Source organism: Schistocerca gregaria, unplaced genomic scaffold (assembly GCF_023897955.1).
Source record: "Schistocerca gregaria isolate iqSchGreg1 unplaced genomic scaffold, iqSchGreg1.2 ptg000073l, whole genome shotgun sequence".
Classification (NCBI taxonomy): domain Eukaryota; kingdom Metazoa; phylum Arthropoda; class Insecta; order Orthoptera; family Acrididae; genus Schistocerca; species Schistocerca gregaria.
In genome coordinates this window covers 129,202-142,847 of record NW_026061709.1, presented here as the reverse complement: position 1 = coordinate 142,847, position 13,646 = coordinate 129,202, and the positions used below count along the sequence as shown (strand labels likewise).

The 13,646-nt window shown below is 46.0% G+C and overlaps 6 non-coding genes across 6 annotated transcripts; all 6 read left to right on the top strand.

Annotated features, from left to right (window-relative positions):
- The first annotated feature begins 1,954 nt into the window (after window positions 1-1,954).
- Trnak-cuu (transfer RNA lysine (anticodon CUU)) lies at window positions 1,955-2,027 on the top strand. Its single transcript has one exon. It is a non-coding gene; the product is annotated as a tRNA-Lys (tRNA).
- A 1,454-nt stretch (window positions 2,028-3,481) lies between these two features.
- On the top strand, window positions 3,482-3,554 carry Trnak-cuu (transfer RNA lysine (anticodon CUU)). The gene has a single exon. It is a non-coding gene; the product is annotated as a tRNA-Lys (tRNA).
- A 2,968-nt stretch (window positions 3,555-6,522) lies between these two features.
- Window positions 6,523-6,595, top strand: Trnak-cuu (transfer RNA lysine (anticodon CUU)). The gene has a single exon. It is a non-coding gene; the product is annotated as a tRNA-Lys (tRNA).
- Window positions 6,596-8,052: 1,457 nt separating this feature from the next.
- Trnak-cuu (transfer RNA lysine (anticodon CUU)) lies at window positions 8,053-8,125 on the top strand. Its single transcript has one exon. It is a non-coding gene; the product is annotated as a tRNA-Lys (tRNA).
- Window positions 8,126-11,097: 2,972 nt separating this feature from the next.
- Trnak-cuu (transfer RNA lysine (anticodon CUU)) lies at window positions 11,098-11,170 on the top strand. Its single transcript has one exon. It is a non-coding gene; the product is annotated as a tRNA-Lys (tRNA).
- Window positions 11,171-12,624: 1,454 nt separating this feature from the next.
- Window positions 12,625-12,697, top strand: Trnak-cuu (transfer RNA lysine (anticodon CUU)). The gene has a single exon. It is a non-coding gene; the product is annotated as a tRNA-Lys (tRNA).
- Window positions 12,698-13,646: the final 949 nt, after the last annotated feature.

The following is a 13,646-nucleotide window of genomic DNA, read 5'->3' as shown; positions in this document are numbered from 1 at the left end:
ACATACCGTTTTAATGTAGCAATTGAGCATACGAAACCGTCTGAATGTTGCTGTTGACCATTTTTTGCTTTGAAATGCTCTTGAGCTTGAAACACACACAACAAGACCGGTGTTAACTAGCGAAATGGTCGGCAGAGTGCCGACACCGCGAGTTTTGACTGGCACTTGCACATCTAAAACAACGTCGGAAAGTAACTCGTTCGGCTTTTGAGTCACATAAAGTATGTGTGTTAATTTTGACGCCACTAGCTCTGCATGCTGTCATGCAATTTCTTTACCTCTCAGAAATGATTATGACATAAAAGTGAAGTACGTGACGAGTGTGACGTTAGGAAAACATTAGGCAGCATGGAGAGATTCTGTATGGGACCACCCAACCCAAACGAGTACTGTGTGACGTGCTATCCGGCAGGTATTCACCGAGGTAGCCGGCTAGCTCAGTCGGTAGAGCGTCAGACTCTTAATCCTAGGGGCGTTGGTTTTGAGCCACACGCTGCTCGGAACGGAATTTGTTCCGCTGCAGATGTAAATTACTGTTTTTCTGATTAACGAGATGTAATGGAAATAGCAACTTTAAACTTTGCCTACGTCTCTGTCAGTCACAAGGAAACTGTATTTGAATGTGAAGGTGATTTTGTAGACATGTGTGGAAGACATGTTTTGAAATGCATGTGTTGTAGTTTGGAGAGCACATCGGTTACGTGTCAGATGTGTAGGCAAGCAGTAATGGGTCGCCATAGCTGCAAATATTAGCCGGTAATATGAAGTCTTGTCAGCTGAAGTCTGATGATGCAGACGACCGTAAGGACGAAGTACCCAAGAATACCGCTAGGCCGCGCCTCTTTAGCTCAGTGGTAGAGCACTGCTCTAATAAACCAGGCATCGGAAGTTCCATCCTCACAGGAGAAAGATGAATTTTGGAAATCAGTTGCGCGTCGTGGCCGTATAGCAAACAGTATCTGTGATGACGAACAATTAGCGACAGGCGTTTTTTTTAAGAATTTCTCTCAGATGTGATTAAGGCGAATGGCGCAGATAAAGCATTTGCCAAAGCGGTACAGCATAAAGTGGCACGAGGCAGTCTGAATTATATATTATAGATGTATTTCTCACATATCTCAGAGCCTCTCGCGGTCGTCGTCGTCGTCGTCGTCGTCGTCGTCTTCGTCGTCACCGCCGCCGCCGCTTCTGCAGAAGTAGCAAATGGCCATCGTAGCAAATGTTGCGAGGGAGGCCCTGCCTTCGATTCCGAATGCACAAAGTGTGTGGTCTTGTTTCTCAGTGTATTTTTGGTCAGTCTCGTAAGAGGTTGAATGTAACGAATGGGTGGGTAAGAGCAAGGGGCAGCGGCTGTGTAGAACGAAAACACAAATCCTCAGGGGTGTGAGCGTTTCGAGATGAGTCGTATACATGATATAGTTGGTCGTCAGTGACCATGTGGCCTAATGGATAAATCGTCGGACTCCGGATCTGATGATTACAGGTTCGAATGTTGTCACGCTCGTTTTTTTCCAGTTCTGAAAAAGAAACATACCGTTTTAATGTAGCAATTAAGCATACTAAACCGTCTGAATGTTGCTGTTGACCATTTTTTGCTTGGAAATGCTCTTGAGCTTGAAACACACACAACAAGACCGGTGTTAACTAGCGAAATGGTCGGCAGCGTGCCGACACCGCGAGTTTTGACTGGCACTTGCACATCTAAAACAACGTCGGAAAGTAACTCGTTCGGCTTTTGAGTCACATAAAGTATGTGTGTTAATTTTGACGCCACTAGCTCTGCATGCTGTCATGCAATTTCTTTACCTCTCAGAAATGATTATGACATAAAAGTGAAGTACGTGACGAGTGTGACGTTAGGAAAACATTAGGCAGCATGGAGAGATTCTGTATGGGACCACCCAACCCAAACGAGTACTGTGTGACGTGCTATCCGGCAGGTATTCACCGAGGTAGCCGGCTAGCTCAGTCGGTAGAGCGTCAGACTCTTAATCCTAGGGTCGTGGGTTCGAGCCACACGCTGGGCGGAACGGAATTTGTTCCGCTGCGGATGTAAATTACCGTTTTTCTGATTAACGAGATGTAATGGAAATAGAAACTTTAAACTTTGCCAACGTCTCTGTCAGTCACAAGGAAACTGTATTTGAATGTGAAGGTGAGTTTGTAGACATGTGTGGAAGACATGTTTTGAAATGCATGTGTTGTAGTTTGGAGAGCACATCGGTTACGTGTCAGATGTGTAGCCAAGCAGTAATGGGTCGCCATAGCTGCAAATATTAGCCGGTAATATGAAGTGTTGTCAGCTGAAGTCTGATGATGCAGACGACTGTAAGGACGAAGTACCCAAGAGTACCGCTAGGCCGCGCCTCTTTAGCTCAGTGGTAGAGCACTGCTCTAATAAACCAGGCATCGGAAGTTCCATCCTCACAGGAGAAAGATGAATTTTGGAAATCAGTTGCGCGTCGTGGCCGTATAGCAAACAGTATCTGTGATGACGAACAATTAGCGACAGGCGTTTTTTTTAAGAATTACTCTCAGATGTGATTAAGGCGAATGGCGCAGATAAAGCATTTGCCAAAGCAGTACAGCATAAAGTGGGACGAAACAGTCTGAATTATATTTTATAGATGTATTTCTCACATATCTCAGAGCCTCTCGCGGTCGTCGTCGTCGTCGTCGTCGTCGTCGTCTTCGTCGTCGCCGCCGCCGCCGCTTCTGCAGAAGTAGCAAATGGCCATCGTAGCAAATGCGGCGAGGGACGCCCTGCCTTCGATTCCGAATGCACAAAGTGTGTGGTCTTGTTTCTCAGTGTATTTTTGGTCAGTCTCGTAAGAGGTTGAATGTAACGAATGGGTGGGTTAGAGCAAGGGGCAGCGGCTGTGTAGAACGAAAACACAAATCCTCAGGGGTGTGAGCGTTTCGAGATGAGTCGTATACATGATATAGTTGGTCGTCAGTGAACATGTGGCCTAATGGATAAATCGTCGGACTCCGGATCTGATGATTACAGGTTCGAATGTTGTCACGCTCGTTTTTTTCCAGTTCTGAAAAAGAAACATACCGTTTTAATGTAGCAATTAAGCATACTAAACCGTCTGAATGTTGCTGTTGACCATTTTTTGCTTGGAAATGCTCTTGAGCTTGAAACACACACAACAAGACCGGTGTTAACTAGCGAAATGGTCGGCAGCGTGCCGACACCGCGAGTTTTGACTGGCACTTGCACATCTAAAACAACGTCGGAAAGTAACTCGTTCGGCTTTTGAGTCACATAAAGTATGTGTGTTAATTTTGACGCCACTAGCTCTGCATGCTGTCATGCAATTTCTTTACCTCTCAGAAATGATTATGACATAAAAGTGAAGTACGTGACGAGTGTGACGTTAGGAAAACATTAGGCAGCATGGAGAGATTCTGTATGGGACCACCCAACCCAAACGAGTACTGTGTGACGTGCTATCCGGCAGGTATTCACCGAGGTAGCCGGCTAGCTCAGTCGGTAGAGCGTCAGACTCTTAATCCTAGGGTCGTGGGTTCGAGCCACACGCTGGGCGGAACGGAATTTGTTCCGCTGCAGATGTAAATTACCGTTTTTCTGATTAACGAGATGTAATGGAAATAGAAACTTTAAACTTTGCCTACGTCTCTGTCAGTCACAAGGAAACTGTATTTGAATGTGAAGGTGAGTTTGTAGACATGTGTGGAAGACATGTTTTGAAATGCATGTGTTGTAGTTTGGAGAGCACATCGGTTACGTGTCAGATGTGTAGCCAAGCAGTAATGGGTCGCCATAGCTGCAAATATTAGCCGGTAATATGAAGTGTTGTCAGCTGAAGTCTGATGATGCAGACGACTGTAAGGACGAAGTACCCAAGAGTACCGCTAGGCCGCGCCTCTTTAGCTCAGTGGTAGAGCACTGCTCTAATAAACCAGGCATCGGAAGTTCCATCCTCACAGGAGAAAGATGAATTTTGGAAATCAGTTGCGCGTCGTGGCCGTATAGCAAACAGTATCTGTGATGACGAACAATTAGCGACAGGCGTTTTTTTAAGAATTACTCTCAGATGTGATTAAGGCGAATGGCGCAGATAAAGCATTTGCCAAAGCAGTACAGCATAAAGTGGGACGAAACAGTCTGAATTATATTTTATAGATGTATTTCTCACATATCTCAGAGCCTCTCGCGGTCGTCGTCGTCGTCGTCGTCGTCGTCGTCTTCGTCGTCGCCGCCGCCGCCGCTTCTGCAGAAGTAGCAAATGGCCATCGTAGCAAATGCGGCGAGGGACGCCCTGCCTTCGATTCCGAATGCACAAAGTGTGTGGTCTTGTTTCTCAGTGTATATTTGGTCGGTCTCGTAAGAGGTTGAATGTAACGAATGGGTGGGAAAGAGCAAGGGGCAGCGGCTGTGTAGAACGAAAACACAAATCCTCAGGGGTGTGTGCGTTTCGAGATAAGTCGTATACATGATATAGTTGCTCGTCAGTGACCATGTGGCCTAATGGATAAGGCGTCGAACTCAGGATCTGATGATTACAGGTTCGAATGTTGTCACGCTCGTTTTTTTCCAGTTCTGAAAAAGAAACATGCCGTTTTAATGTAGCAATTGAGCATACGAAACCGTCTGAATGTTGCTGTTGACCATTTTTTGCTTGGAAATGCTCTTGAGCTTGAAACACACACAACGAGACCGGTGTTAACTAGCGAAATGGTCGGCAGAGTGCCGACACCGCGAGTTTTGACTGGCACTTGCACATCTAAAACAACGTCGGAAAGTAACTCGTTCGGCTTTTGAGTCACATAAAGTATGTGTGTTAATTTTGACGCCACTAGCTCTGCATGCTGTCATGCAATTTCTTTACCTCTCAGAAATGATTATGACATAAAAGTGAAGTACGTGACGAGTGTGACGTTAGGAAAACATTAGGCAGCATGGAGAGATTCTGTATGGGACCACCCAACCCAAACGAGTACTGTGTGACGTGCTATCCGGCAGGTATTCATCGAGGTAGCCGGCTAGCTCAGTCGTAGAGCGTCAGACTCTTAATCCTAGGGTCGTGGGTTCGAGCCACACGCTGGGCGGAACGGAATTTGTTCCGCTGCAGATGTAAATTACCGTTTTTCTGATTAACGAGATGTAATGGAAATAGCAACTTTAAACTTTGCCTACGTCTCTGTCAGTCACAAGGAAACTGTATTTGAATGTGAAGGTGATTTTGTAGACATGTGTGGAAGACATGTTTTGAAATGCATGTGTTGTAGTTTGGAGAGCACATCGGTTACGTGTCAGATGTGTAGCCAAGCAGTAATGGGTCGCCATAGCTGCAAATATTAGCCGGTAATATGAAGTGTTGTCAGCTGAAGACTGATGATGCAGACGACCGTAAGGACGAAGTACCCAAGAGTACCGCTAGGCCGCGCCTCTTTAGCTCAGTGGTAGAGCACTGCTCTAATAAACCAGGCATCAGAAGTTCCATCCTCACAGGAGAAAGATGAATTTTGGAAATCAGTTGCGCGTCGTGGCCGTATAGCAAACAGTATCTGTGATGACGAACAATTAGCGACAGGCGTTTTTTTTAAGAATTACTCTCAGATGTGATTAAGGCGAATGGCGCAGATAAAGCATTTGCCATAGCAGTACAGCATAAAGTGGGACGAGGCAGTCTGAATAATATTTTATAGATGTATTTTTCACATATCTCAGAGCCTCTCGCGGTCGTCGTCGTCGTCGTCTTCGTCGTCGCCGCCGCCGCCGCTTCTGCAGAAGTAGCAAATGGCCATCGTAGCAAATGCGGCGAGGGACGCCCTGCCTTCGATTCCGAATGCACAAAGTGTGTGGTCTTGTTTCTCAGTGTATATTTGGTCGGTTTCGTAAGAGGTTGAATGTAACGAATGGGTGGGAAAGAGCAAGTGGCAGCGGCTGTGTAGAACGAAAACACAAATCCTCAGGGGTGTGAGCGTTTCGAGATGAGTCGTATACATGATATAGATGGTCGTCAGTGACCATGTGGCCTAATGGATAAGGCGTCGGACTTCGGATCTGATGATTACAGGTTCGAATGTTGTCACGCTCGTTTTTTTTCCAGTTCTGAAAAAGAAACATACCGTTTTAATGTAGCAATTGAGCATACGAAACCGTCTGAATGTTGCTGTTGACCATTTTTTGCTTGGAAATGCTCTTGAGCTTGAAACACACACAACAAGACCGGTGTTAACTAGCGAAATGGTCGGCAGAGTGCCGACACCGCGAGTTTTGACTGGCACTTGCACATCTAAAACAACGTCGGAAAGTAACTCGTTCGGCTTTTGAGTCACATAAAGTATGTGTGTTAATTTTGACGCCACTAGCTCTGCATGCTGCCATGCAATTTCTTTACCTCTCAGAAATGATTATGTCATAAAAGTGAAGTACATGACGAGTGTGACGTTAGGAAAACATTAGGCAGCATGGAGAGATTCTGTATGGGACCACCCAACCCAAACGAGTACTGTGTAACGTGCTATCCGGCAGGTATTCACCGAGGTAGCCGGCTAGCTCAGTCGGTAGAGCGTCAGACTCTTAATCCTAGGGTCGTGGGTTCGAGCCACACGCTGGGCGGAACGGAATTTGTTCCGCTGCAGATGTAAATTACCGTTTTTCTGATTAACGAGATGTAATGGAAATAGAAACTTTAAACTTTGCCAACGTCTCTGTCACTCACAAGGAAACTGTATTTGAATGTGAAGGTGAGTTTGTAGACATGTGTGGAAGACATGTTTTGAAATGCATGTGTTGTAGTTTGGAGAGCACATCGGTTACGTGTCAGATGTGTAGCCAAGCAGTAATGGGTCGCCATAGCTGCAAATATTAGCCGGTAATATGAAGTGTTGTCAGCTGAAGTCTGATGATGCAAACGACTGTAAGGACGAAGTACCCAAGAGTACCGCTAGGCCGCGCCTCTTTAGCTCAGTGGTAGAGCATTGCTCTAATAAACCAGGCATCGGAAGTTCCATCCTCACAGGAGAAAGATGAATTTTGGAAATCAGTTGCGCGTCGTGGCCGTATAGCAAACAGTATCTGTGATGACGAACAATTAGCGACAGGCGTTTTTTTTAAGAATTACTCTCAGATGTGATTAAGGCGAATGGCGCAGATAAAGCATTTGCCAAAGCAGTACAGCATAAAGTGGGACGAAACAGTCTGAATTATATTTTATAGATGTATTTCTCACATATCTCAGAGCCTCTCGCGGTCGTCGTCGTCGTCGTCGTCGTCGTCGTCGTCTTCGTCGTCGCCGCCGCCGCCGCTTCTGCAGAAGTAGCAAATGGCCATCGTAGCAAATGCGGCGAGGGACGCCCTGCCTTCGATTCCGAATGCACAAAGTGTGTGGTCTTGTTTCTCAGTGTATTTTTGGTCAGTCTCGTAAGAGGTTGAATGTAACGAATGGGTGGGTAAGAGCAAGGGGCAGCGGCTGTGTAGAACGAAAACACAAATCCTCAGGGGTGTGAGCGTTTCGAGATGAGTCGTATACATGATATAGTTGGTCGTCAGTGAACATGTGGCCTAATGGATAAATCGTCGGACTCCGGATCTGATGATTACAGGTTCGAATGTTGTCACGCTCGTTTTTTTCCAGTTCTGAAAAAGAAACATACCGTTTTAATGTAGCAATTAAGCATACTAAACCGTCTGAATGTTGCTGTTGACCATTTTTTGCTTGGAAATGCTCTTGAGCTTGAAACACACACAACAAGACCGGTGTTAACTAGCGAAATGGTCGGCAGCGTGCCGACACCGCGAGTTTTGACTGGCACTTGCACATCTAAAACAACGTCGGAAAGTAACTCGTTCGGCTTTTGAGTCACATAAAGTATGTGTGTTAATTTTGACGCCACTAGCTCTGCATGCTGTCATGCAATTTCTTTACCTCTCAGAAATGATTATGACATAAAAGTGAAGTACGTGACGAGTGTGACGTTAGGAAAACATTAGGCAGCATGGAGAGATTCTGTATGGGACCACCCAACCCAAACGAGTACTGTGTGACGTGCTATCCGGCAGGTATTCACCGAGGTAGCCGGCTAGCTCAGTCGGTAGAGCGTCAGACTCTTAATCCTAGGGTCGTGGGTTCGAGCCACACGCTGGGCGGAACGGAATTTGTTCCGCTGCAGATGTAAATTACCGTTTTTCTGATTAACGAGATGTAATGGAAATAGAAACTTTAAACTTTGCCAACGTCTCTGTCAGTCACAAGGAAACTGTATTTGAATGTGAAGGTGAGTTTGTAGACATGTGTGGAAGACATGTTTTGAAATGCATGTGTTGTAGTTTGGAGAGCACATCGGTTACGTGTCAGATGTGTAGCCAAGCAGTAATGGGTCGCCATAGCTGCAAATATTAGCCGGTAATATGAAGTGTTGTCAGCTGAAGTCTGATGATGCAGACGACTGTAAGGACGAAGTACCCAAGAGTACCGCTAGGCCGCGCCTCTTTAGCTCAGTGGTAGAGCACTGCTCTAATAAACCAGGCATCGGAAGTTCCATCCTCACAGGAGAAAGATGAATTTTGGAAATCAGTTGCGCGTCGTGGCCGTATAGCAAACAGTATCTGTGATGACGAACAATTAGCGACAGGCGTTTTTTTTTAAGAATTACTCTCAGATGTGATTAAGGCGAATGGCGCAGATAAAGCATTTGCCAAAGCAGTACAGCATAAAGTGGGACGAAACAGTCTGAATTATATTTTATAGATGTATTTCTCACATATCTCAGAGCCTCTCGCGGTCGTCGTCGTCGTCGTCGTCGTCGTCGTCGTCTTCGTCGTCGCCGCCGCCGCCGCTTCTGCAGAAGTAGCAAATGGCCATCGTAGCAAATGCGGCGAGGGACGCCCTGCCTTCGATTCCGAATGCACAAAGTGTGTGGTCTTGTTTCTCAGTGTATATTTGGTCGGTCTCGTAAGAGGTTGAATGTAACGAATGGGTGGGAAAGAGCAAGGGGCAGCGGCTGTGTAGAACGAAAACACAAATCCTCAGGGGTGTGTGCGTTTCGAGATAAGTGGTATACATGATATAGTTGGTCGTCAGTGACCATGTGGCCTAATGGATAAGGCGTCGAACTCAGGATCTGATGATTACAGGTTCGAATGTTGTCACGCTCGTTTTTTTCCAGTTCTGAAAAAGAAACATGCCGTTTTAATGTAGCAATTGAGCATACGAAACCGTCTGAATGTTGCTGTTGACCATTTTTTGCTTGGAAATGCTCTTGAGCTTGAAACACACACAACGAGACCGGTGTTAACTAGCGAAATGGTCTGCAGAGTGCGACACCGCGAGTTTTGACTGGCACTTGCACATCTAAAACAACGTCGGAAAGTAACTCGTTCGGCTTTTGAGTCACATAAAGTATGTGTGTTAATTTTGACGCCACTAGCTCTGCATGCTGTCATGCAATTTCTTTACCTCTCAGAAATGATTATGACATAAAAGTGAAGTACGTGACGAGTGTGACGTTAGGAAAACATTAGGCAGCATGGAGAGATTCTGTATGGGACCACCCAACCCAAACGAGTACTGTGTGACGTGCTATCCGGCAGGTATTCATCGAGGTAGCCGGCTAGCTCAGTCGTAGAGCGTCAGACTCTTAATCCTAGGGTCGTGGGTTCGAGCCACACGCTGGGCGGAACGGAATTTGTTCCGCTGCAGATGTAAATTACCGTTTTTCTGATTAACGAGATGTAATGGAAATAGCAACTTTAAACTTTGCCTACGTCTCTGTCAGTCACAAGGAAACTGTATTTGAATGTGAAGGTGATTTTGTAGACATGTGTGGAAGACATGTTTTGAAATGCATGTGTTGTAGTTTGGAGAGCACATCGGTTACGTGTCAGATGTGTAGCCAAGCAGTAATGGGTCGCCATAGCTGCAAATATTAGCCGGTAATATGAAGTGTTGTCAGCTGAAGACTGATGATGCAGACGACCGTAAGGACGAAGTACCCAAGAGTACCGCTAGGCCGCGCCTCTTTAGCTCAGTGGTAGAGCACTCCTCTAATAAACCAGGCATCAGAAGTTCCATCCTCACAGGAGAAAGATGAATTTTGGAAATCAGTTGCGCGTCGTGGCCGTATAGCAAACAGTATCTGTGATGACGAACAATTAGCGACAGGCGTTTTTTTTAAGAATTACTCTCAGATGTGATTAAGGCGAATGGCGCAGATAAAGCATTTGCCATAGCAGTACAGCATAAAGTGGGACGAGGCAGTCTGAATAATATTTTATAGATGTATTTTTCACATATCTCAGAGCCTCTCGCGGTCGTCGTCGTCGTCGTCTTCGTCGTCGCCGCCGCCGCCGCTTCTGCAGAAGTAGCAAATGGCCATCGTAGCAAATGCGGCGAGGGACGCCCTGCCTTCGATTCCGAATGCACAAAGTGTGTGGTCTTGTTTCTCAGTGTATATTTGGTCGGTTTCGTAAGAGGTTGAATGTAACGAATGGGTGGGAAAGAGCAAGTGGCAGCGGCTGTGTAGAACGAAAACACAAATCCTCAGGGGTGTGAGCGTTTCGAGATGAGTCGTATACATGATATAGATGGTCGTCAGTGACCATGTGGCCTAATGGATAAGGCGTCGTACTTCGGATCTGATGATTACAGGTTCGAATGTTGTCACGCTCGTTTTTTTTCCAGTTCTGAAAAAGAAACATACCGTTTTAATGTAGCAATTGAGCATACGAAACCGTCTGAATGTTGCTGTTGACCATTTTTTGCTTGGAAATGCTCTTGAGCTTGAAACACACACAACAAGACCGGTGTTAACTAGCGAAATGGTCGGCAGAGTGCCGACACCGCGAGTTTTGACTGGCACTTGCACATCTAAAACAACGTCGGAAAGTAACTCGTTCGGCTTTTGAGTCACATAAAGTATGTGTGTTAATTTTGACGCCACTAGCTCTGCATGCTGCCATGCAATTTCTTTACCTCTCAGAAATGATTATGTCATAAAAGTGAAATACATGACGAGTGTGACGTTAGGAAAACATTAGGCAGCATGGAGAGATTCTGTATGGGACCACCCAACCCAAACGAGTACTGTGTGATGTGCTATCCGGCAGGTATTCACCGTGGTAGCCGGCTAGCTCAGTCGGTAGAGCGTCAGACTCTTAATCCTAGGGTCGTGGGTTCGAGCCACACGCTGGGCGGAACGGAATTTGTTCCGCTGCAGATCTAAATTACCGTTTTTCTGATTAACGAGATGTAATGGAAATAGCAACTTTAAACTTTGCCTACGTCTCTGTCAGTCACAAGGAAACTGTATTTGAATGTGAAGGTGATTTTGTAGACATGTGTGGAAGACATGTTTTGAAATGCATGTGTTGTAGTTTGGAGAGCACATCGGTTACGTGTCAGATGTGTAGCCAAGCAGTAATGGGTCGCCATAGCTGCAAATATTAGCCGGTAATATGAAGTGTTGTCAGCTGAAGACTGATGATGCAGATGACCGTAAGGACGAAGTACCCAAGAGTACCGCTAGGCCGCGCCTCTTTAGCTCAGTGGTAGAGCACTGCTCTAATAAACCAGGCATCGGAAGTTCCATCCTCACAGGAGAATGATGAATTTTGGAAATCAGTTGCGCGTCGTGGCCGTATAGCAAACAGTATCTGTGATGACGAACAATTAGCGACAGGCGTTTTTTTTAAGAATTACTCTCAGATGTGATTAAGGCGAATGGCGCAGATAAAGCATTTGCCAAAGCGGTACAGCATAAAGTGGCACGAGGCAGTCTGAATTACATTTTACAGATGTATTTCTCACATATCTCAGAGCCTCTCGCGGTCGTCGTCGTCGTCGTCGGCGTCGTCGTCTTCGTCGTCACCGCCGCCGCCGCTTCTGCAGAAGTAGCAAATGGCCAACGTAGCAAATGTTGCGAGGGAGGCCCTGCCTTCGATTCCGAATGCACAAAGTGTGTGGTCTTGTTTCTCAGTGTATTTTTGGTCAGTCTCGTAAGAGGTTGAATGTAACGAATGGGTGGGTAAGAGCAAGGGGCAGCGGCTGTGTAGAACGAAAACACAAATCCTCAGGGGTGTGAGCGTTTCGAGATGAGTCGTATACATGATATAGTTGGTCGTCAGTGACCATGTGGCCTAATGGATAAATCGTCGGACTCCGGATCTGATGATTACAGGTTCGAATGTTGTCACGCTCGTTTTTTTCCAGTTCTGAAAAAGAAACATACCGTTTTAATGTAGCAATTAAGCATACTAAACCGTCTGAATGTTGCTGTTGACCATTTTTTGCTTGGAAATGCTCTTGAGCTTGAAACACACACAACAAGACCGGTGTTAACTAGCGAAATGGTCGGCAGCGTGCCGACACCGCGAGTTTTGACTGGCACTTGCACATCTAAAACAACGTCGGAAAGTAACTCGTTCGGCTTTTGAGTCACATAAAGTATGTGTGTTAATTTTGACGCCACTAGCTCTGCATGCTGTCATGCAATTTCTTTACCTCTCAGAAATGATTATGACATAAAAGTGAAGTACGTGACGAGTGTGACGTTAGGAAAACATTAGGCAGCATGGAGAGATTCTGTATGGGACCACCCAACCCAAACGAGTACTGTGTGACGTGCTATCCGGCAGGTATTCACCGAGGTAGCCGGCTAGCTCAGTCGGTAGAGCGTCAGACTCTTAATCCTAGGGTCGTGGGTTCGAGCCACACGCTGGGCGGAACGGAATTTGTTCCGCTGCAGATGTAAATTACCGTTTTTCTGATTAACGAGATGTAATGGAAATAGAAACTTTAAACTTTGCCAACGTCTCTGTCACTCACAAGGAAACTGTATTTGAATGTGAAGGTGAGTTTGTAGACATGTGTGGAAGACATGTTTTGAAATGCATGTGTTGTAGTTTGGAGAGCACATCGGTTACGTGTCAGATGTGTAGCCAAGCAGTAATGGGTCGCCATAGCTGCAAATATTAGCCGGTAATATGAAGTGTTGTCAGCTGAAGTCTGATGATGCAAACGACTGTAAGGACGAAGTACCCAAGAGTACCGCTAGGCCGCGCCTCTTTAGCTCAGTGGTAGAGCACTGCTCTAATAAACCAGGCATCGGAAGTTCCATCCTCACAGGAGAAAGATGAATTTTGGAAATCAGTTGCGCGTCGTGGCCGTATAGCAAACAGTATCTGTGATGACGAACAATTAGCGACAGGCGTTTTTTTTAAGAATTACTCTCAGATGTGATTAAGGCGAATGGCGCAGATAAAGCATTTGCCAAAGCAGTACAGCATAAAGTGGGACGAAACAGTCTGAATTATATTTTATAGATGTATTTCTCACATATCTCAGAGCCTCTCGCGGTCGTCGTCGTCGTCGTCGTCGTCGTCGTCGTCGTCGTCTTCGTCGTCGCCGCCGCCGCCGCTTCTGCAGAAGTAGCAAATGGCCATCGTAGCAAATGCGGCGAGGGACGCCCTGCCTTCGATTCCGAATGCACAAAGTGTGTGGTCTTGTTTCTCAGTGTATTTTTGGTCAGTCTCGTAAGAGGTTGAATGTAACGAATGGGTGGGTAAGAGCAAGGGGCAGCGGCTGTGTAGAACGAAAACACAAATCCTCAGGGGTGTGAGCGTTTCGAGATGAGTCGTATACATGATATAGTTGGTCGTCAGTGAACATGTG